Source organism: Littorina saxatilis, linkage group LG12, assembly GCF_037325665.1.
Source record: "Littorina saxatilis isolate snail1 linkage group LG12, US_GU_Lsax_2.0, whole genome shotgun sequence".
In the NCBI taxonomy this organism is placed as follows: Eukaryota; Metazoa; Mollusca; class Gastropoda; order Littorinimorpha; family Littorinidae; genus Littorina; species Littorina saxatilis.
The window spans coordinates 61,534,950-61,555,895 of record NC_090256.1 but is presented as its reverse complement, the minus strand read 5'-3'; the positions used below and the strand labels follow the sequence as shown (position 1 = coordinate 61,555,895).

Here is a 20,946-nt window from a genome sequence, read left to right as displayed (position 1 = left end):
GTGGTATTGTCTGTTCGTGGACCCCAACTCGATCTAAAAGCTCATTACTCGTTCGAATTCAAATTAAAACGGAAAGACATGGTGAGGGGATTGGTAGATTAAGTGGCGGGGCTGATGTGAGCAAAGTCTGCTTGGATGAGACATTTTTGTTACTTTAGATTCTGCGCGAATGTTGCTACCGACCAAAATGTGACCGGCACGGTTGGCCTAGTGGTAAAGCGTCCGCCCCGTGATCGGGAGGTCGTGGGTTCGAACCCCGGCCGGGTCATACCTAAGACTTTAAAATTGGCAATCTAGTGGCTGCTTCGCCTGGCGTCTGGCATTATAGGGTTAGTGCTGGGACTGGTTGGTCCGGTGTCAGAATAATGTGACTGGGTGAGACATGAAGCCTGTGCTGCGACTTCTGTCTTGTGTGGGGCGCACGTTATATGTCAAAAGCAGCACCGCCCTGATATGGCCCTTCGTGGTCGGCTGGGCGTTAAGCAAACAAACAAACAAAACAAACAAACCCAAATGTGTGGTGTGCGCTTCCACAAGTACTATGCATAGAGATGTAAAACTCTTCTTCTTAAAAAAGGCAAGAAAAGAAAAAAAAACAATACATCAATACATAAAAGCTATCACAATTGACTTGAATTGACTTGACTTGATTTGAAAGTTTGGACAGTATTTATTGACTTATCTTGTTTTAAAGATTGGGCAGTATTCCTTGACTTGCATTGACTTGACTTGATTTGAAGTTTGGGCAGTATTCATTGACTTCCATTGACTTGCCTTGATTTGAAGTTTGGGCAGTAGGCCTATTACTTGACTTTCATTGACTTGCAATGACTTGACTTCGGTTTGAAGTATAAGCAGTATTTAAGTATTGAAGTTTCGCGATTAGTCTTCAGTTTAAGACCAATTTGATCTTAATTTTCACTGGACTGAACACAAAAAGACTCGCGAAGAGGAAAAGAAAAGGCCATGGACAATGTGACCTTTCCCAAAGGAAATTGACAAGGGTACTAAGTGTCAGCCAGAAGCAATCTGAATCAGTTGTGTCCTGGTTCTCCCAGAGACTCTAGAGTACACGTACAGTCTCTGGTTTTACTATCTGGGCTGTTGGCGGAAATGGAGACACGCTTGATTGGGCGATGCGGAACTGACTGAGAGGGAACTGAGATAGACATGTGTTCTCGTTGATTGTCGTATATGGTGACTGATTGAAAAGTAAATGGTTCAGGGCCGGACTAGGCGAAGAGGAGGGGGGGGGGTTGCCAGTGGTGGCCCAGGGGGATGTCCCCCCTGGCGGCAGGGGCGGATCAGTTCATTTTATGACTGGTTTTTTTTCAAAAGTATATTGTGAAGATATGGGTGTGAAGGCGCGAAGCGCTGAGCCGACGGCGCGAAGCGCCTAGCTTGCTAGGGGGGTCCGGGGGCATGGCCCCCCGGAAAATTTTGAAAAAAAAGATGCAAAATGGTGCAATCTGGTGCATTCTGAGGATGATCATTACCAGTTTCAGGCAGCAAATTTTGTCACTGATTAATACCCCAAAAATGGAAACTCAATGTAAAATAAAGAAATGCATACCTCATTCAATATTTTTATTTTTTGGCTGGGGGGGGGGGGGGTCCGGAAACCCTAGAACCCACCCCCCCCCCCCCCCCTCGTTGTGGGGGTCAGGGGGCGAGGCCCCCTGAAGCTGACGGGTAGGTCATATTCTGAGATAGGAAAATGGTCGCTCCTTGCATGAAACGGCATAAAATAAGCAATAATAAAAAAAAAATTAAATAAGTAAGGTACATGTTTAGGCTAGGGGGGGGGGTTGCGCAACCCCATAACCCCCCCGGTAGTCCGGCCCTGTGGTTCTATGCGGATGGGGATTTGTGTGTGCAGTGTGTGTGTGCCGAGAGAGAGAGAGAGAGAGAGAGAGAGAGAGAGACAGAGAGAGAGAGAGAGAGAGAGGGAGAGAGATCAAATCAAATCAAATCTTTTTTCGAGGGTTGTGGCATAAGCAATACAACGAGCTTTTTTTCAACCTGCCCTCGCCCAGAGAGGGGACTAGAGAGAGAGAGAGAGAGAGAGAGAGAGAGAGAGAGAGAGAGAGAGAGAGAGAGAGAGAGAGAGAGAGAGAGAGAGAGAGAGAGAGTATGTATGTGCATGCGTGTGTGTTTGTGTGTGTGTGTGTGTGTGTGTGTGTGTGTGTGTGTGCGTTCTTGTTTGTGTGTGTGTGTGTGTGTGTGCGTGTTGTTGTGTGTGTGTGTGTGTTCCAGAGAGAGGGACAGACAGACAAACAGAGACAGACACACAGAGAGAGACACACTGACACGGACTTTGACAGAGAGGTCCTTGAACTGCGTGATACGTAGGGAAAAGTCGCCACACCCGGAACAGTTAAGGAGAAACAGCCGAACAAGGCAACAAAATAAATATAGAAAAGCGTTCTTTATATTGTCACATACTAGACTCTATCAGTAATTAAACGAACCACATAAAATAACATAAAAGTCACGCAACTCATCAGACTGATCATAATAAAAATGTCTGCATCTGTTCCAGGTTGGTAAAGTGGAACACTGTGTTGTCAAACTCGGAACACATACAAACACACACTGCCTCTCTTTCTAGCTCTGTCTGTGTCTCTCACACACACATATACACCTACACACTTTCAATCACACGCACACAAGCACACATTGCCACATACACAAGATACATAAATACGTCATGACATTTTGATTTAGCCATTTTATTTAAATGGGTTTTTTTCCACATCATATTTTGATTTTTACCAAGGAAATAACAAATCGGATAACAATTTAAGCCTAAAATGTGAAAAAATAGATAAATAAGGGCTAGGTGTAAAAAGACTGAGAAACAAAACTTGTAAAAAAAACAGAAACAACAAGAAATTCCTCCGATAGGAACTACACCCCGTCAAAGGGAAATAACCTTCTCAGTTGGTGGCAGTGAGAATGGTTATTTCCCTTTGACCAACGGGGGTGTCCGTCTATACCAGGCCTTGTATAATTTTAATCCACCAATAACTCCCTAACCGTGTGTTTGACTGGTCCCAATTTTTGTAAGGACCGTCTCAGGAATGTATAGAACCTGTTCACCAAGTTTGGTGACGATCGGTCCGTTCATTCTTGAGATCTACTTGCGAACACAAACACATCGAGTGAAACCTATACACACCCCTATACCGGGGGTGTAAAAACCAAGCTTAGCACCGATTTCGCAGACAATGTCCTTTTGTCTTCTACTGTCAGGGCAGTCATCGTGTGCCCACTGTGTGCACTTCTGGCACTGTATCATGCCCTCAGGGGAGTTGGTGCCACACATGAAGCAGTACCACGAGATTTTGCAGCTTTATTTGTACCCCTCCTCTGTTGACAAACAGATATATGGCTACCTGCCCAATTGACAAAATGTAAAAAATCAATACGCATAAAGTCTCAAAGCAAATAACTAAGAACAGATTTAAGAACTGATTTCGCAGACACAAAAAACAACTAAGTACAAATTTCGCAGACACAAAAAACAACTAAGTACAAATTTCGCAGACCAAGTCCTTTTGTCTTCTGCTGTCAGCGCAGTCCTTGTGTGTCCACTGTGTGTCCACTGTGTGCACTTCTGGCACTGTATCATGCCCTCAGAGGAGTTGGTGCCACACATGAAGCAGTACCAAGTGCTTTACTCCGGGATAGAACGCATCGTCGAGAATGTTCCCCTTTTCCCTGCATGCCTTTTAGCAAATGAAATCTTCAGCATTTGCTTGTAAGGAGAAGATGAGAAGATTTCAGATTGTTTTTTTCGTGACGTTCTTTTCGACGAGTTTGTGGGTGCACGTTGCAGGACATCCGCGGCAAGTAGGCTAAGCTTACATTTGCTGCTGACACCAAGAAATCATAATGACCAGAATCTCCATGTCCAGTGTACAAAACAACGATGGGGGTGACGTTGGCAAATTTATTTCAGTTTCAAGGATGTTATTGACTAGTTCTTGTTCGAACTCTGGTGTTAGTGTAGAAGGTCTTCCTGTGAACTTTACTTCTTCTTTTGCAAATTTGTTTGTACCTTCCTAAATGTCTTTGAAGAGTAGTGACAGCAGGGCTCCCCATAGCGCGCGTCCCTGCGTCTTATACGCACTAGAAGCCGAAAACACGTATTAGAAATGTATGGAGGGGGTCCCTGGACCCACTAGACTTATAAAGAGCGGGTCCTGGGACGTACTAAATTTTCTCTGACCACAATGTTTTATAAGTACACTGGGACATTTCGGCTTTTGGACCCTTGGGACCCTCTAAAATTCTGCAGTGGGGGTCCATGGACCCTCTAAAAATTAAAAGTTCGGGTCCCGGGACGCACTAGGAGGGGCGTCCGTGGGGAGCCCTGGACAGTAACACCATATGCTCTTGATGCGCAACACAAACCCATATCTCTGTTTCTCACTGCCGACAAAGCGCAGCCCATTTCTTCTGGTAACCACCGCCGTCCGGGTCCCACAATACTGTCAAACAAGTCAATCAATCATTCAATAAAACTTATAAAAGGGAAAAACAAAACAAAACCGAAAAGAAAATTGAATACGTGAATAAAACAGCAGTGTTCAGTTTATTGTTTGATGAGGGTAAGATGGAACAGAATGCGGCAAAGCTGGAACACTGTTCCATGTTTGCCTCTCTGATGTGTTCCATCTTTGCCGCATGGCACCTGCATGGATTTTGAGTTGACCTGTTGGATACATGTGACGTTTTAAATTTTTGTCTCCGTTATATTATTGCAAATCCATCAAGGTTTATCACAGCAATCAACATTTTATGTGAACGTATATAGATAATGAGTAATAATACGAATTTTAGACAGTAGAAATAAGAAGAAGAAGCAAGAAAAGTTTAAAAAACGAACCATTTTTTTTTGTTTTGCCGCGGTAGCCATTTTTGTTTTGCTGGTATAACATCAAGGAAAGACACTAGACATTTCTGAGAAAAAAAAATCATGAATTGTTTCCCGTTGATCGCATATTGAGGTGTTCCAAGTTAACCGACTGTTCCAAGAAGAGAGAAAAGAGAGAGACCTGCCAGACAGTCGACAGTGGACGCCATGAGTCAACCACTCACACTCCACGAGCTGCACTCAGCTCTGAAAAAGTCAAAGGCAAAGAAGTCCCCTGGCCCAGACGGCATCACCAACGAGATGCTAACCCACCTTGGTAGTGCAGCAGAGAACACGCTACTCGAGGTCTTCAACAGCAGCTGGCAAGAAGGATCGCTACCACAACTCTGGCGAGAAGCGATCATGATCCCCATCTTAAAAAAAGGGAAGGATCCAAAGAAGGCCACCAGCTATCGCCCAATCAGCCTCACCAGCTGTGTTGTGAAGACCTTGGAGAGAATTGTGAACGAGCGCCTCAGGTGGTACCTGGAATCCAGGAACCTCCTCGCCCCTGAACAAGCTGGATTCCGACAGTTCCGCAGCACTGAAGATCAGGTCACTTACCTAGCGCAAGAAGTTGAAGATGCCTTTCAGGAACAGAAGCTGGTCTTCGTCACCTGGATAGATCTTCAGAAGGCCTTTGACAAGGTCTGGAAAGATGGACTCCTTGTAAAACTGCTGAGGAAAGGCGTGTCCAGCAACATGTACCAGTGGATTCGCTCTTACCTCTATAACCGCAGGGCAAGAGTTAACGTCGACCAGACCAAAAGCAAGAAGTTCCTCCTTCGTCATGGCGTCCCTCAGGGCGGAGTCCTCTCCCCCACACTCTTCCTTCTCTTCATCGACGATCTGGTGTCTGAGATGCCCAAGGGGATCAAAGCTGCTCTCTACGCAGACGACCTTGTGATCTGGTGCAAGGAGGAGCACGCAAGTACTGCCACCTACAGAATGCAGCAAGCGGCAGATAGGCTGAACGCATGGGCAGAAGATTGGTGCGTCTCCATCAACAAGGAGAAATCCTCCACCACCCTATTCACACTGTCGCCAAAGCAGAAAGCCGGAACCATTAGGCTTGGTGGAACTCCTCTGAGAGAGGATGAAGAAGCAACGTACCTTGGTGTCACCTTTGATAGACGGCAGACCTGGAAACCACACATTGCACAGGCAGAGACGAAGGCCCGGCGCAAGCTAGCCATACTCAGGAAGCTGGCAGGTACCACCTGGGGAGCGAACGAGAAGATACTGAAGACAGTATACCAGGGAACAATCAGACCCCACCTCGAGTACGGCTCCACAGCGTGGTCAACCTCAGCCAAGACAAACCTGCAGACCCTTGACCGTGTGCAAAACCAGGCCCTCCGACTCATCACCGGTGCAATGAAATCCACGCCCATCAAGGAAATGGAGAAGCTTACCACCATCCAACCCCTCTGTCAGAGAAGAGAAGCCAAGACTATGGTACAGGCCGAGAAGCTCAAGTGCCTACCCGACCACCCCATGAAGCACAGACTGAGCAACCTCACCAAGAACCGGCTTAAACGGAGCAGTTTTGTACACGAGAGCAAGAGACTTTCTCGACAGTACAGGGAAGTCCTTCCACAGAACACTCTACCTCTGACTCAAGAAGAAGAGGAAACCCCCAAGGCAACAGAGAAACCAGGCATCCAGATCTGCACCAGTGTTCCACATGTTACCTCAGGAGAAGATCAGAATGACACAGCTCGACAGGCACTCACCTTAGCCCTGATCGACGAACAGTACCCAAAAGAGGCGTGGATCCATGTATACACCGATGGATCAGCAACTAACGCCGTGCTCAATGGAGGTGCAGGCATTCTCATCCAGTTCCCTGGGGGACATACAGCTACATCCAGCGTTGCCACTGGCAAACACTGCACAAACTATAAAGCAGAAGCAGAAGCTCTCATGCAGGCCGCCTCCTTCGTTCAGGACTCCGCAGACTCTTGCTACCAAGTTGTCTTCCTCTCGGACGCCCTTTCAGTCCTTCAGGCCCTAGAGAACGACAAACTCCCACAGCTGGCCAAAGCATTACAGATGGTCAGACAAACCAGAAGAGTTGTCCTCCAGTGGATACCAGCACACTGTGGGATACCAGGAAATGAAAGGGCAGATGAGCTGGCAAAAGAAGGAGCCGTGGAAGACCAACCTGAAAACAGTGTCAGCTTTAGTGAGCAGAAGACAATCATCAAGGCATTGATGAGGCCAAGGACAAACAGAGATGACTACCACACAATGTCCAGAGAGCAGCAAGTCAACCTCATCAGGCTGCGTACTGGCCACAACAGGCTCAATGCTCACATGAACCGAAAGTTCAAGCTGGCGCCATCACCAACCTGTGCCTGCGGTCAAGAGGACCAAACAGCGGAACACATCTTACAGCGATGTCCCTTACTAGATGAGGAACGAAAAGAAGTGTGGCCGTCACCAACTCCCTTGCAGACCAAACTATACGGCAGTCGACAGGAGTTGGAGAAAACGACAACATTTATCACCAGTGCTGGACTGATTGTGTAACCTCTGCGAACGCCAAGAAGAAGAAGAAGAACCGACTGTTCCGGGATTGGCGACTTTCCCTTACGTACTAATCAGACAGTACTCAGGCACACCTAACGAGCTTAATCCAACCCAAGTCCAGCAGCTCTTCCAGAAAGCGCACTTCCGGCCCCTTAAATTACCATGCCATTGCTTCATTTCCTCTCAGTCATTTCTGCGCTTTTATGGAACGCCAAAAGTGTCTTTTTACCCAGTAGATGCTACTGGTAGATTGGCAAATATACCGTGTATATCCGAAACTGATTGGTTCTTTTGAAAATACAGGTATATATTAGGCCAATGGGACCCTGAGATACCCAGTAGAATTTTACGGAGCAGAACGCTTCGTCATTGGCTAATCAAAATACCTCGTAGAAAATGCCCACACAGGCGCGGAAATTGACTTTTTACTCAGTAGAATCTACTGGTAGATTTCCAATCCAATATTTTGGAAATCTACCGTGTAATTTTGCTTTTGATTGGCTGGAGAGAGAGAGAGAGAGAGAGAGAGAGAGAGAGAGAGAGAGAGAGAGAGAGATATGATGATGATGATGATGATGATGATGATGATGGAACTTTATCTTAAAAGAGAGACAGAGACAGACAGACAGACAGACAGATAGCCAGATATAGAGAGAGAGTGAGAGAGAGAGAATGAGAGAGAGAGAGACAGACAGACTGACTGACAGACGGACAGACTGAACATGTTGCAGTATTGTTGGATTTACCAGACCACTGGTTTATGATCAATGGTCAAAAATCTAAAGTGAAAACAGATGGGCCACGACAAAGAGCCATAGCGAAGGGCTTATCTCATCACCAAAGCTTTGCTAATCAAGCCTTGACTCAGTCCTGTATGGTGGCTGCTCGCCACTACACGCTCGGCCGCGCACAGGGTTGCCGTAATTACCTACTTCGTCTCAAAATACCCGATCAGGGGATGGGGTAGACTGGAAATGTGTTTCAAGTGCATAACGACTACACAACAACTAACAAAGTAGCCACCGCTGATCATGTAACTGTATTGCTTGTGCACAGGCAGGTAGTTAGCCTCTGGTGCGAACTGTTTCTGAAGCCCCCATACTCCCCACCCACCCCTAGCCTTCTCTCTCTGAGTTTCTGTCTCTATCTATCCATGTTTCTCTCTTTCTGTCCCCCCCTCTCCCTCTCTCTCTCTCTCTCTCTCTCTCTCTCTCTCTCTCTCTCTCTCTCTCTCTCTCTCTCTCTCTCTCTCTCTCTCTCTCTCTGTGCAATCAAATCAGTTTTCGGCGCCGGTGGAGTCATTTTCCACCCGGTATTTTGACTAGCCAATGACGGAACTTTCTTTATATCGGTAAACATTTACCGGTATCTCAGGCTCCCATTGGCCCAATTTCTTCCGGTATCGTTAAGAGAGCCAATCCAGTGCAGAGATACCTGGTATATTTGTTAATTTACTGGTAGATTCGCTTATCTACCGGTAGATTCTACTGGGTAAAATGTCATTTCTGGCGTACCATACACTTTACATCTGTACCCGTCCCCCTCTTCAATCTGCCATCGTGCTCATTTCTCCCTCATTGACTATGACCTCTCAGCGATGTCATGGCAACCAGGCCCTTCAACTCAACCTCACACCCCCCCCCCCCCTTCCCCTTCCCCCTTACTCCTCCTGGCGCTGTCCGTACAGACATGCATGTCTCATGCACACATTCGAAAGTCACGTCTAAGTTGTAAAAAAAAGATAGCTGGTTTTGTTTGTGTTCCCCCCGCACCCCAACCCACCTCTCTACCGCCACTAACACCCACCATCACCCTCACACCCATCTGACAACACAATCATCATTAGCCTGAATCAGGGTGATTAAACTTTGTGAAACTGATTAGAAGTGTCAGTCACATATTGAAAATTGGAGTCGATCTGAAAACTTTCTATCTCTCTGTCTCTCTTAGTTCTTCTATTTTCTATTTTTTATCTTGTATTTCTATTTCATTTTTGTAGTTAGTCCCTCTTTAGGGCGAGGGCTGGATGTAAAAAAGCAGACCACTGCTTAATCTACTACCCTCGTTAAATAAAGAATTGTCATCGTCATTGTCTCTCTCTCTCTCTCTCTCTCTCTCTCTCTCTCTCTCTCTCTCTCTTTCTCTTTATATATCTCTCTCTTTCTCTCTCTCTCTCTCTCTCTCTCTCTCTCTCTCTCTCTCTCTCTCTCTCTCTCTCTCTCTCTCTCTCTCTCAAGGACAGATTGTAAGAAAAGGCGTAGCCTTAAATCTTAATCCTTGTTAAATAAAGTTCAATTCAATTCAATTCAATTCTCTCTCTCTCTCCTCTCTCTTTTCTCTCTCTCTCTCTCTCTCTCTTACTCGTTTACTCTCTCTCTGTCTCTGTATCTGTCTGTCTGTCTGTCTATCAGTCTCTCTCCGGCTATCTCTCTCTTTCTGTCTGTGGCGTGTCTGTCTGTCTCTCTCTCTCTCTATTTTCTCTCTCTCTCTCTGTCTGTCTCTCTCTCTCTCTCTCTCGCTTCTCTCTCTCTCACACAATTAAAGAAAACTGATTAATTAAGCACAACGCTCAAATACTTTGCGGAGACGAGCTGGACCCGTCTCAGTCTTTGGGTTTAGTCTAGTGATGCCTTAATACATGTAATCTAGGTGTTGGCTGTTTTTGAAAGTGTTTTCTTAGTGTCGATCTTTCAGTTTCAGGCCGACAGATTGACTAAATGTTTTCATATCGCTTCACGCGACCTGTTTTGGTGATGTTTCTTATTATTTACCCTTTACCCTAGCTTACTGCAACTACCTTCCCCCGAGAACCACCAACATTCAGTCGCCTTCCAGTCTCACTAACGCCCAGCTAATCGCACTCTACCCCCTCCCCTACCACCCTTTTCCTCATCCCGTCTGTCACCTTCCCACGTAAGCCTGAACGAACCCGTGACGGTGGACCTGTTCGCTTCCACGAGACGCCTAACCAAAATGACGGAGGGTCTAAAAGATGTGCTGTCTTGGAGACGTACCTACAGGGTGGTGCCATAAGTGATACATATCGGAAGACGTGAATCGTTTTTTTATTACTTTTTATTAATATTATCTTTTACACGACTACGACATTTCTGCAAATTATGAAATCAAAAACAGATATAGTGCTAACGATTCAAAATTCGGAATCAAAAAACAAGATTGGAAGGTTATTGGAACGGTTAATTTATGACAAAGCAAAGCGTTACATTTACAGTACTTCGACCCAGTGCTCTTTCAAGTGGACACACAGACAAACATTGATTGCCTCGCCAGCGTCTTGCCAGCGAGGTTCTTGCAAGATTTTGAGATAAGTTCACTATCTGTATCATAAGTCAGTGTTTGTCTTTTTGACCACCTAAAACAAACCACTGGGTCGAAGCGGTATAGTTTGTTTGTTTGTTTGTTCGTTCATGGGCTGAAACTCCCACGGCTTTTACGTGTATGACCGTTTTTACCCCACCATTTAGGCAGCCATACGCCGCTTTCGGAGGAAGCATGCTGGGTATTTTCGTGTTTCTATAACCCACCGAACTCTGACATGGATTACAGGATCTTTTTCGTGCGCACTTGGTCTTGTGCTTGCGTGTACACACGGGGGGTGTTCGGACACCGAGGAGAGTCTGCACACAACGTTGACTCTGAGAAATAAATCTCTCGCCGAACGTGGGGACGAACTCACGCTGACAGCGGCCAACTGGATACAAATCCAGCGCGCTACCGACTGAGCTACATCCCCGCCCCAAGCGGTATAGTAAATGTAACGTTTTGTTACGTCATAAATTAAACGTTCCAATAACCTACAATTCTTGTTTTCTTATTTCGAATTTTGGAACGTTAGGTAGTCAGTCTATCTGTTTTTGGATGTCTAAATTTGCAGAAATGTCTCAGTCGTGTAAAAAAAAAATTAAAATTAAAAATTAAAAAAAATTTCCGATAGGCATCACTTATGGCACTGACCTTGTAGATACGTCTCGATGACAGCTCAGGAAATAGAATGTTTCTTGGTGCAAATTTTGCCCTCACCGCTTTTTTCCCCTCCAAAATAACGTCTAGGGTAGTTTCGGTTCAAACTACGGATGATCTTTGAGGTCAGTACAATCATACAAAACAAGATCAGAGCCTAAACACACTACACAATAACAATAACAATTATTTCACGAAGAGAAGAATTTCAGACTAAGCTGATAAGCAAAACGATGATTTCTTGACGTGGATCGTGACTAATTGGGCTATAAAAGGCAGACTAAACCCCAGCAGTATATTGCAGGGGTGACAATTAAAAAGTTATAATATTGCCACAGCGCTCGATCCTCCTCTCTTTTTCAGTCTAGTCTCTGAATTGCTAATAAAATATAGAAAAACTCCAAACCTAATATGATCAAAACCAACAACAACAATCCAAAACTCAATGAGGTTATGCATTTCCTCTAAAACAAGTAAGAATTTGTATGTTGTGACTCCGGCCGCTTTTATGGTGCGTTGCAATTGAATACACTGAAGTCCACAAGCTATAGCTATCTGTATCAGTGCATGCAAATTCAAGTTACGAAACAGTGAGGAAACGTTTGCATATTCAAACGAAAGTTTTTTTAATTACGATCCTTTTAAAACTACTATAAAATGTATACCGTCAAAAGCTGGAGTGACCCTTTCTGCCAATAATAATTTTATGTCCGATTCGCCCTCGTGTGACGACACGCATATCAGACTTAGTGGTCTTTTTTTTTTCTTGTTCGGTTTGCCCAATCATTGTTAATTGTCACAAGTAAATTTGAGCATTTCTACTTTGGCGACGGAGGTTCATAGAGCTAAAAATCGCAAAACTTGTAAACCGTGTCGCCGTTCCCGTGTACGTGTGTAGATTACTGAAATGCAATTACAATCCACGGTAAAATGGTATCCGCGTACCTTTTGCTGTCGAGTATACCATCATCAGTGTGGATGTGGAAAATACGCCAGGGCAATTGGGAGCTCTTGCTAGAAAATCACTCAGGAAGACAACAACCAACAAACCATTCTGATAATCATCGCTCCACGGCTATCGCCAGTTTACCCGAAGGGAAGTAACTCATTTTTGACCTGATTTCAGGATGCCAACAAACATCAACTGCAAAGGGAAAACAGAACAAGAAAAATGTTCATTCAAAATGAACAGCGTCGATGCAATGTCCACCAAAGATTTATTTTGGGAAGTGTTAAAGGTTAGGGTCAAAAGTTAATGAATTGCATGTTGTGCTGGATATATAAATTGTTTATTTCAGTCAATGCTTGATTCATAAGTACATTTTTCAGCATGGTGCATCTACAGGAGGGTGCTCCAACAATGATGCATAGTGCCAACATTTAGCGCAAACTTTTCACAACAGTGCATTATTACCACAAAGCGCATACAGCGATTATATATATAGTAGCAAGTTGCACTAAACATTTGAACAAAATGCATTTTGTTCAAATGTTAACAGCACAGCACCAAGTTTTGCATAAGTGCACAACAGCACTGACCATTTCACAAAAGTGCATAACAGCTGTGACAATTTTACAAAAGTGCATTGACCATTTCAGGCAGATGGCTAACATGCAGATTTCGCTTTTGTCTGTCTTTCTTTGAAAAGTAGGCATGTTCAAGATCGATGAAGTCATGAGCAATTGGGTTAGATGACAGAAAAGATTCAAAAACGTCAGATTCAGTTAGATGACAGAAAAGATTCAAAAACGTCAGATTCAGTGTTTTGGGCACTGTTGAACAGGAACATTCTCTCCTGTTCAACAAATGTGGGTTCAATTCAAAAGCAACATTGTCACAGATAGGCTAGTGTTACATTTCTGTAAAGTTTCAAAAACATCTTCCATGTTTTGGTTACTGTTGAACAGAGGCATATTTTCCTGTTCAAAAAAGTCTGACACAAATTGTCGTAGTTGTGGGTTAAGGTTCGATCTATACTGTCCTTCAAACGAGTCGTAGAACCGTCATTGTCACAGATAGTTTTACATTTCTGTTTTACATTCAAACGAGTCGTAGAAGTAGTAGTACATTTGCGTTTGGTTGTTTTTTCTTTTAGATTCCTGTCACTCATACTAGCAGTATTGATTGAGGTACATAAATCTGTTGATGTACAGGGATGACTTGTTTGTAATGAATCCTTGTTTCCTCCACATTGAGTTTGCATTGCAGTTGGACAGAAATGAACAGGTGTTAATTGATAAACACATTGATAATGGCTTTTGAGAAAATCAATCAATTCTGCAAAGGAATTAACTTGATGACATCAAAACTGCAGCGCCATTTGAAGAATGGTTACCATTTCTGTTTCTTTGATGGGAATCAAACAAATAAAAACATTGACTATCCAAGTTACCATGAATGGCAATAGTTGACTCCTGAAAAGTAGCAAGGATATAATTTGAGACGATAAACGCCTGATGCAATCCCTCCTCAAGGTCAGTCAACTCAAAACTTTCATCATTCGCAACATCAGTAGGCAACACAGCGGGATTCGTATGTCCAGAAATCATGTCGAAAAAATATTACATTTCAAAAGCATGTCCAACCACAGTTGTTGGCAAGTGTTCGTGTCCGAAGTAGCCTTCAGTGTGTGTATATGTATTCATGTGACAGAGAACGTGACCTCATTGTTCAATCCTCTCTCTCTCTTCTTTCTCATTCGAACGCACACACGCAAGAACGTAGCCTACGCACGCATGCACGCGCACGCACACACACACACACACACACACACACACACACACACACACACACACACACACACACCCCGCTGACGCACACGGCAAACCACGCACACACACACTGACTGTCGGCAAGCATCTCTTTTTGTTTTCTTTACCTTTGTTTATTGTGTTTTCGATATTTGTGTTTATTTTTTGCTTGACTTATCTGTTTTATTTTAATGTTTGCTATCCACATCGTGTGATAAATGTTTCTTCTCAGTCTCCGAGTCAGTTTAGTTTCTGCACGCCGCTTTGGTACTCCTTGTTTTTCTAACTGGTGTATTGTGCGCGACTGATTTGCGGATTTATTTTTATTCCTTTCATATGCAGTTGAAGTGTTGTGGGTGTTATTGTCTGTATATGCTATGTTGCGTCTGTGTATGCCTACAAGAATTTTGGGTGTAATGTGCCTGTGGTCTGCTCGCAGTCGAGCACAGAAAATATGGCGGCGCCCTGTGGCAAATTCGTGGAAAGTCTTCCCGACCGCAGATACCAGCGTCGTCCGCGACGCTGGAACAAAAACTCCGTCGCAATCGGAAAAAGGAGTCAGGCATGAGATTTTACAAGTCAATGGGTCTGTTCCATCAGCCTTCGGGGGTGGGGTGCGTAATAAGCTAAGAAGGGGGAAAAGCGGCTACTGCTGTTTTTACACTGTATACTTTCGTGATTTAAAATATAAGACTACACTCTAAACAAAAGTGTTCCACTCCTGAACACCCTTTCTGTAACCACTTCTGAACACCCTTTTAGTAGAACACTTTTGGAACACTTTTGGAACACAAAAAGTGTTCTATACACAAAAAAGTGTTCCAAAAGTGTTCCAAAAGTGTTCCAAAAGTGTTCCAAAAGTGTTCACATCTGAACACTTTTAAGTGTTCACCCTGCTGTAACCACTTCTGAACACATAAAAGTGTTCAGGTCAACACTTTTAGAACACTTTTGGAACACTTTTGGAACACTTTTAGAACACTTTTAGAACACTTTTGGAACACTTTTAGAACACTTTTGGAACACTTTTGGAACACTTTTAGAACACTTTTAGAACACTTTTGGAACACTTTTAGAACACTTTTGGAACACTTTCATCCTGCACTGTCATACAATTCAGAAAGACATTAAAATCAAATTTTGTGAGCAAAGAAGCATTTTTAATTGACAAAAAGAAATGTCTGCAGCAGTCGCAGAACAAACGGGTCTGGGGTAGGAATTGTTGAACACATAATATACCGAGCAACAAAATTCGTCATTGTTTGATTGACAAAATCTTCATCAATTATAGAGTTAGAATTATTAAACTACAAAAGTTTAATGAAGGCATGTTTGACCTTGCTTTTGTGTGATTATTTTGATGCTGTGACTGTTTTAACACACGGGACAAGCAGGTTTATCGTAAAACACATAATGCGCGCTCGCAGCACGTGCAAGTGGAGCAGGAGAAATCTGATGTGTGAGATGTGTTCACTAATGCATTAGCAACCAAAAGAGACCATGGCACGCTTGCTGCCAGTCTCACTTTTGAAACAGCCAGGATGCCAAGATTGACACCACCAAAATGCCAGGTCGATTTAAAGCTGGGGGTGATCCAGAAGCGCTGGCATGGGCTTTAAACGTGCATGTGTCAACAGTTTACCACCTTCTGCAATGTTCTGGTGACATTGGAAGCACTGCAGTTATGCAACGCGGTAGATTTTTTCGCATTACCCCAATAAGACAAGATCGCAATTTCCTTCCACAACGTCTTCGACATCGATTCAATTCAGCCGCTGACAATACCAGGATCATCACTGGAAGCAACCAGTGTCCGATCAGTGGCCAGAGAACGCGATGAAGGCTGACTGAGCGAGACCTCCAAAACTTCGTTTTGTCCTGTGTGTTGAAACAATCGCAGCATCAAAATACTCACGCAACAGCTGTGTCAAACATGCCTTCATCAAAATGTTGTGGTTTGATAATTCTAACTCCATAATTGTTCGAGATTTTGTCAATCAAACATTGCAGAAATTTTTCGCGTTTCTTTTGTTGCTCGGTATATGTTGCTATTAAATAATATGAACGGAGCTCTGGTAAACCCCATCTTGAAAGTTCACACACGAAAGTCCGATAACAAAAACACCCTTCAGAGTTGGGAGGATTCCAGGCCCTTGGTCTTTGGTTTAGTTTTCAACTCGCTGTCCGGAACATCCTGTTCGAAATAAAAGTGAGTTTTAGAACATGATGCATTTCCAACTCTTAACAGGTTTGTGTTAAACGTTTGTACTTAATTGATAACACTGAAGTGTAAATCTTAACTAATAGTGGACTTCTTCTTGCTGTCAGCAGATCTCCAACAATCGCAGTTACAGGTAAACTTTTTTTTATTCCAGAACGGGCATAGGTCACATAACAGAGAACAAATAAATCACGTCCAATTCGCTCTCACCTTCCCAACACACAATGACACTCGCATGCACGCACATGCACACACGACTGAATGTAAAAAGTAATCCCTCTTGAAGCAGGAGTCTGTCCCTAAGAACAAAAAGTAGAATTAAAATAGGTCTTTCGCAAGGATTTCATTAGCGCGTGGCCACTCTGGAAAATGGCACTCTACAAATTTTTTATATAAGGTAAGCAGTAAACCGTACTGCTAATGTGGCGAGGCCTTGAGCACGCCCGTTTTCCTTAACTCGTTCTTAAACCTATGTGAACCCAGGGAAAACACCTTGTCAACAATCACTGGAAGCCAAAGATCACTGTCGCAATTAATCGTGAACTCCGATGAGTTTTAGTTCAAAGAAAAGGGTGTCATATTGAATGCACCCTCTAGTAATCCGTTTGTAAAGAAACTACCTAAGTTTTGTTGGTTTAATCTAAATAATGAATTATAAGGAAATCATTTATTATGTAATGTATTCTATATTATAGAATGCATTCTATAACGTTCCGAACTGCCTTCTATGATAAAATGCATTCTATTTACACAAAATACCAAAATGCTTTTTATGATAGAATGCGTTCTTTAACGTCCTGAAATGCATTATAATTTATATGCATAATGTCCCGAAACTACAACAGGCCAGCCCCGCAAAGAAAAGCAGAACTACACACACACACACACACACAGCCACACACACACACAGAGAGAGAGAGAGAGAGAGAGAGAGAGAGAGAGAGAGAGAGAGAGAGAGAGAGAGAGAGAGAGAGAGAGAGAGAGAGAGAGAGAGAAAGAGAGAGAGAGAGAGACAGAGAGAGAGAGAGACAGAGAGACAGAGACAGAGAGACAGAGACAGAGAGAAAGAGAGAGCTGTGTGTGAGATTGTTTGTAGATCTGCTTTCGAAGCAGGGACCATACCGAGCTGGCCTGTAGAAGTTTTGTGGCGCTTTATGGAATGCATTCTATCATAAGAATGCATTGTTGGACGTTATAGAATGCATTCTATAATAGAATACATTTCTGGGCAAATGACAAGTATGATTGAATGCATTCTATATTATACAATGTTTTCTATTTTATAGAATGCATTCTTTAATATAAAATGCATTCTAATTTCTATCATAATTTTCTAAAATATTTCATTATTTAGATCAAACTAACCAAAACTTACAAACGGATCGCTTTTAACTCACGTGATCTCAAGCTAAACCTACGTGAACCGAAGGAAAACACCTTGTCAGCGACCATTGGAGGCCAGCGATCACTGTCAAAACCAATCATAAACTCCGATGAGAATATTTTCAAAAGAAAAGGGTGTCATATTGAATGCACCCTGCATACACTGTTAGCGGCAATGGCAGATCCAAGCGGATCAGCAGCGTGTTGTCTGTTGGCCATGCTTTGAATGGAAATTCTGAGTAGACTTAGTTCAGGAAAACATTTTATCATTGCAGGCCTCAGCACTCACTGAACTTAAAAATATGTATATATTTTCCACCTTTTAAGGAGAAGACTGCAAAATAAGGCAGCATTCTCAAAATGTAACTGCGCTGTATCCCACAGAAAGCTTAAACTTACATGAAGTGCATCCACAAGGTTTCGTCGCATTACTGTTAGCTCCATCTCCAGAAAGTGAACTGCCTCAGCCAAGCAGTATGGTTCCTGCACACACAAGATGCATGTTAAGAAATCAAACACTATTTTACTGAAGTTCCACATCGTAGCAACACTGACAAGTGTTCTGATTCTCATACTTTTGTTTATTGTGAAACTGTGTATCAACATTTAGATTTCTGTCAAATGTGGAAGGAGAGGGGGCTGGCTGTGTGTGTGTGTGTGTGTGTGTGTGTGTGTGTGTGTGTGTGTGTGTGTGTGTGTGTGTGTGTGTGTGTGTGTCCACATATGAGTTTGGCGACTGTCTGGTGTGTTTTGCACGGAGATATTAATTTTGAAACAGAGTATTTCAGCAAATAGTATAATCAATGATTCCGCAACCGCCGGCACAATTGGCCTAGTGGTAAGGCGTCCGCCCGGTGATCGGGAGGTCGTGGCTTCGAACCCCGGCCGGGTCATACCTAAAACTTTAAAATTGGCAATCTAGTGGCTGCTCCGCCTGGCGTCTGGCATTATGGGGTTAGTGCTAGGACTGGTTGGTCCGGTGTCAGAATAAAGTGACTAGGTGAGACACGAAGCCTGTGCTGCGACTTCTGTCTTGTGTGTGGCGCACGTTAAATGTCAAAGCAGCACCGCCCTGATATGGCCCTTCGTAGTCGGCTGGGCGTTAAGCAAACAAACAAACAAAACTTATCAGATCAATTTGAAAGTCAATATTTCTCTGCAAAACTACACAATATATGCAAATGCAGGACATGCGTACCTTGGTAAACACGTCTGGGTTGCCGTCAGTGCCTCCTGTTCATTCTCAGTGCAATTCAGAAGAAATGTGCGCAGGTTACGCCCACATCGATTCGCCACATGGGCACATCAGCTCAAACGGCTTCCCAGTTCCCTGAAAGTGTGATAGATCTGTGAAATCAAATACAACCAAGCATGCATAGAATTATTCTAAATTGCGCACACAATCAACCTGGCCACTATTATGATGAATGTTGTTCATTAATGTATGCTGTTTTTAGCCTACCGCTTCACTTTATCTAGCGTGCAGATCGTACATCTATGATCTAACCAAAGGAAGAAGAAAAATCCGAAAATCTGCAAATGTATTGCTGTGACCACGTTCACTGGACCACCATTATCATTATAAGGAACCCCTGGACATACAAGTATAACAATAACAAAAAACCAAGCACATCAACCAGAATAAAAAAATCAACATCAAATTGAAATAGAGTTTATTTACCAACGCAGAACTAATGTAAAAGGTCCACTGATCAGCTGAAACCGTTGCGACAGCAAAATTAGAGAAATTGTCTTAAAACGTCCACAGATACAAGTAACGGGAACATGTTACAACAAAAATACGAGTGACTAAGCTTAGATGAATTAATACAAAATCTCAGCAAGCAACTTACAGATAACAATCGGAAATCCTGAGCCAAATCAACGCAGCGACAACGCAGACAGGTCCACAGATCTAAAAGTGTCAACGTTCTTTTTTGAAGCATGATGGGACAATTAGTAACATTATTAAAGTGTAAAAATAAAAATGCTAATACTTACCGCTTATTAGATGTCTCAGATGAAATAAATGTTTGATGAAAAAATATAAGCACAACACGATTAAAAACGAAAACAAAAAAACGTCCCGCAGCGGTCTAGGGGGTATAAAAATTATATACTCTAAGCGACGCTAGATCTCGACGAGTCTCCGTAGCTCAATCGGTAGAGCGCTGACATGGCAAGGCGAAGGTCTCGGGTTCGAATCCGCTCATGGCCCAAATATTTTTAATGTATTGTTTTATTCGGAGCATGACTAAAAGACGAAGTGGAACACTTGTGGAACACTTGTTGAACACGTGTGTTCACCTGGTGTTCCACTGTGCTAAAAAGTGTTTACCATGTGTTCCAAAAGTGTTCAGGTAGCAGAAGATGCTTCAGGATAACACATTGAGAACACTTTCTGTGTTCCAAAAGTGTAAAAATGTGTTCACCCTAACACTTTAAGTGTTCACCCTATAAAATTTATAGTGTAGATGCATTCTGTTTCGTTCGGCGAAGGCTAGCTGTAAAATGGCACACTTACGCACTCTCCCTTCGATTATGATGCATATACCTCATCGACAAGTTCTCTCCCTCCTCATGACACTGTGATATATGACATTTTCTAGAGTGGAGCGGCCGGGAGGTCGTTGATTCGAATCTCATTAAAACCCTGAACGGTTTACAGTCCTCGGCTACTCTTATATTCAGCGTTCCAGCGCCCAGACGAGTCCCTAGGGGTCGCTAAATTATGACAGTGTCCCGGAGACCGCAAGCATCTTCAGCTGAAGCAGAACCGTGACTGAGGTCGCCAGTTTAGAATCGACACACAGCAAGAAGGGAGCTGCGCTGAGAAGAAAAAAGCTAAACGATAAAAAAACACCTTTATTTTTGCGAGAAAGATATATAGAAGAAAAAAAACGTTCGTACTTTTTATTTTTTAATCCAGCCTTTATCCTTATAACGGAGAACTTTTTTTCTTCATAATAAGCGACAATACAGTTAATAAAAAATGTGGAACAAGGGCTGGTTCTGAAAAGGGAACAGCGGGTTATCAGTTACGGTTGAGGTGGCATCACCAAGTCGCAGTTTATATGATCTGATGGTATACACGAGCAGAAATTAACCTTGATGGGAACCAGATGGGAGGAAGAGAGGGGAAAGGGGAGAGGGC

General features: G+C 43.3%; 1 long non-coding RNA gene across 1 annotated transcript; it reads right to left on the bottom strand.

Annotated features, from left to right (window-relative positions):
- Positions 1 to 14,901: 14,901 nt before the first annotated feature.
- LOC138982462 (uncharacterized) lies at positions 14,902 to 19,749 on the bottom strand. Its single transcript, XR_011460874.1, has 4 exons — positions 19,646 to 19,749; positions 18,991 to 19,122; positions 18,192 to 18,275; positions 14,902 to 16,382 (listed from the first exon to the last, which is right to left on the bottom strand). It is a non-coding gene; the product is annotated as an uncharacterized lncRNA (long non-coding RNA).
- Between the last annotated feature and the right edge of the window lie 1,197 nt (positions 19,750 to 20,946).